Source organism: Rattus norvegicus, unplaced genomic scaffold, assembly GCF_021556685.1.
Source record: "Rattus norvegicus strain SHRSP/BbbUtx unplaced genomic scaffold, alternate assembly SHRSP_T2T unassigned-0000189, whole genome shotgun sequence".
Lineage (NCBI taxonomy): Eukaryota > Metazoa > Chordata > Mammalia > Rodentia > Muridae > Rattus > Rattus norvegicus.
This window is the reverse complement of record NW_028238906.1, coordinates 55,001-58,737: the sequence shown is the minus strand read 5'-3', so window position 1 is coordinate 58,737 and position 3,737 is coordinate 55,001. Positions and strand designations below refer to the sequence as shown.

At 45.7% G+C, this 3,737-nt stretch overlaps 1 long non-coding RNA gene across 1 annotated transcript in view; it reads right to left on the bottom strand.

Moving 5' to 3' along the window:
* Positions 1-1,413: 1,413 nt before the first annotated feature.
* The window catches only part of LOC147997313 (uncharacterized), an 18,282-nt gene continuing 15,958 nt past the window's right edge, over positions 1,414-3,737 (bottom strand). The window contains exons 2-3 of the long non-coding RNA XR_015647988.1: positions 2,405-2,624; positions 1,414-1,497 (exon numbers count right to left, since the gene is read on the bottom strand). This is a non-coding gene — a long non-coding RNA (uncharacterized LOC147997313). The remainder of the gene's footprint in view (positions 1,498-2,404; positions 2,625-3,737) is intronic.

The window sequence follows — 3,737 nt, the reverse complement described above, 5'->3', positions numbered from 1 at the left end:
AGTTCTCAGAGGGGAAGACAGAGACAAGTCAGAAGTCACTAGCACTCAATGGACGACCACCAACCTAAGGGCAGGCCTAGGGTAGAATTTGATGGACGGACGGACGGACAGACGGACGGACGGACGGATGGACAGATGGACAGAAAGGATCTAGGAGGAGCTTTGGGAAAGATGAAAAGCCTCCATTTCCCCCCAAAAGAACGAGCCCCAACAGCTGGGCTCTTCGAGATGAGTTATAAGGGGAACCACACATACAGTTTTGTATCACACATACAGTTTGTCATCATCCGTCAATACCAGGTAGACTTTTCAACGTATGTAGGTAGCTGTTGACAGGTCAGTCCTTTACTAAGCCTCATGTAAGCTCTGCAGGGTAAGCCTCAGGAATTCATCTGTGCGTCCCGCAGGGTATGCTTTCTTGCTTTGTTAAAGGCTAGACTTTGGTTGCTGTCTGTCTGTCTGTCTGTCTGTCTGTCTGTCTGTCTGTCTGTCTGTCTGAATGAATGAATGAATGAGCGAGGGAATGAACGAATGAGGAGGGGATGCACATGCCTATGGTTTTAAGATGCTTAATTTCTTTACAAGGTTTATTTATTTAAACATTAAACATTGGGGTTGGGGATTTAGCTCAGTGGTAGAGCGCTTGCCTAGGAAGCACAAGGCCCTGGGTTCGGTCCCCAGCTCCGAAAATAAAATAAAATAAAATAAAATAAAATAAAATAAACATTAAACATTAATCGGAAATAATGGAGTCAGCAGTTAAGAGTTCTGACTGTGTTCTTCCAGAGGTCCTGAGTTCTATTCCCATGGTGGCTCACAACCCTCTGTTATGGGATCGATCTGCTGTGTGTCCGAAGACAGCTGCAGTGTGCTGTTTGTAGGGTAAAGAAAAAAATACTAAAGAAGAAAAAAAAAAAGAGAGAGAAAAAGTTAGAAGCACCAAGTCAAGTCATGTAAATATTGCCCACATTCGGATTTAGACATGCCTGAGCTGTCAGGGCGAGGCTGGCTGAGAGCGAATCAGTGAACGATCGGACTCTTCCTCTCTCTGTGAGGGTGTGTCATGAACTCTATTACCATTTCCAAAGAGTTAGGTATGCTGGAGCGAAGTGGACCGGAAAGCCAAGGGAGGAGAGGTATGCCTACACGAGTCCACCCAACCCCCCCGCCCCCCCCCCCGAGGGAGACATCCTCGAGTGGTGGGGGGAGGGGCGAAGGTGTGGAGGGATAATTTCCAACAAATAAATCCCAACAAATAAATTACTAGAGACTTGATTCATTGATTTACTTTAAATTTATTGAGTGTATCGGGAAAGAGGGAAAATGGGTCAAGGAGGGAGGGAGGGAGGGAGGGAGGGAGGGAGGGAGGGAGGGAGGGAGGGAGGGAGAGAGGGATATCTTTTCCTCCAAATCTGCTGGTATGTAGTCTCAGTGCGTCAGAAAAAAGACTGCTTCTGGCCTCCTTTCTGATTACCCCAAGGCAGTCTGGTCACCGTGCTGTAATAGAAAGGGAAACCACAGTCAAGTCATGGGAGCGAGCGAGCAAGCAAGCAAAAATCATAAACAAAAGCAAAAACACGTCTGTTAAGTTGAGCAGAGCAGAGCAGAGCAGAGCAGAGTAGGGCAAAGCAATACAAGGTCACATTCCACAAAGGCTGATATAGTCTGCCATCTTGGTCTACAGAGTGAAAAGTAGAAGGAGAAAATGAATATCGCTTTGTGTGTCACAAAGTTTTTAAGTTGTAAGGAACATTGCAGGGCTAAACCTTCAAATCCTCAAACCACCCAACCCAAGCTTTCCTCCTCCTCCTCCTCCTCCTCCTCCTCCTCCTCCTCCTCCTCCTCCTCCTCCTCCTCACCCCCCATTGCCCCCCCCGTGTGGTGTGTGTGTGTGTGTGTGTGTGTGTGTGTGTGTGTGTGTGTGTGTGTGTGTGTTTGCGCACGAGCTCGAGCTCGGGCACGCATTTCTTTCACTGCACAACCATCATTGGAGGACGTTTAAATAAACACGAATGAATCAGACAGGCAGACAGACAGGGGCCCATAATGGATCCCTACAACTCGGTGGTGGTGGTGGTGGTGGTGGTGGTGGTGGTGGTGGTGGTGGTGGTGGTGGTGGTGGTGGTACACACCGATTTGTTGACCTCTTTCTTTTAAAGAAAGGACAAGAAACAAAGAGAAATAAAAATGAAGGAATATAGACCTAGCCAAATATTATTTTATTCCCTCCTTCATGGAGCGACAAGAAGATTTATTCATCAACCTTCGTCTAGAATAAGAAAGTAATTGCAAATGAAATCGAGCCATCTTACTGTAATAAGATGTTATCGAGAGAAAGGGGAATTGGATACTGGATCCATTGCTGCCCCCCCCCCCACACACACAAATTGGAAAGAAAAGCAACTCCCCAGATCGCTCAACTAACGAGGCTTATTTAAAACTGGAAAAAGAGGGCTGGAGAGATGTCTCAGCGGTTAAGAGCCCTGGCCGCTCCTCCAGAGGTCCTGAGTTTTCAATCCCCAGCAAGCACATGGTGGCTCCCAACCATCGGTAATGGGATGAGGCCTTCTTCTGGTGTGTCTGAAGATAGTTACAGTGTACTCATAGACACAAAATAAATAATTCTGGAAAAGAAGAGGAAATAACTTTAAAAAAAAAGAAAGGAGGCTGACTGGTCGACCTTCCTTCCCTCCCTCCCTTCCTTCCTTCCCTCCTCCCTCCCTCCCTCCCTCCCTCAGGTTCGTACCTAGGAACTCATGCACACACAACCACACCCCCCCCACACATATATTTAATATTCAATATTTATAAAAAATACGACTGGAGAGATGGTGAGAACAATGGAAAGCAGAGAACTATTCAGCTGACCAATTGATACCTTCAGTTTGCTTATAATGGAAGGGACAACTGGCCGACCCTCCCCTGTCACACACACACACAGAGAGAGAGAGAGAGAGAGAGAGAGAGAGAGAGAGAGAGAGAGAGAGAGAGAGAGAGAGAGAGAATTGAATGTAAACCAAAGGGGGGGGGCGGAAACATAGTACTGGGGTTGGGGATTTAGCTCAGTCGGTCAGTGGTAGAGTGCTTGCCTAGCTAGCAAGCGCAAGGCCCTGGGTTCGGTCCCCCAGCTCCGAAAAAAAAGAGAAAGAAACAAAGACAAAAAAATCATAGTACTGCAAGTACCAGTCACTGCTTTGTATGTAAGGCATAGGACAACTAGTCGACCTCGTTTTCCAACTGGTCGATATATAATATATTATAGATATATCATTAATAAATTGAAAAAAAAAAGCCAGAAGTCAATACCAGGTGGATCAAGTAAAGTACGCGTCGCCATATGTTAGGGACATCTGGTCGACCTAGGACAATTGGAGAGGGATCATCAAAGGCAAAGTGCCGTCGGGACTACTGGTCGACCTCCGAGAATCTCAGAAGAAAGAAAGATATACATGGATACAGAGAGATAGATAGATAGATTTTATTAAAAAAAAAAAAAAGTCCAAAGCCGTGCGAGGGCTCTCGTCGCCGGATACTTCAGACATCTGGTCGACCTCCCTCAAGAGGAAAAAAAAAAAAAAAAGACAGTGCCGGCAGGGAGTACTGGTCGACCTCTGAGAAGCTCAGAGGAAAGAGTTTATGTGTGTGTGTATATATATATATATATATACATACATATGATATATATATACATATATGATATATATAACATATAGAAAAAAAAAAAAAAGTGCCGGCAG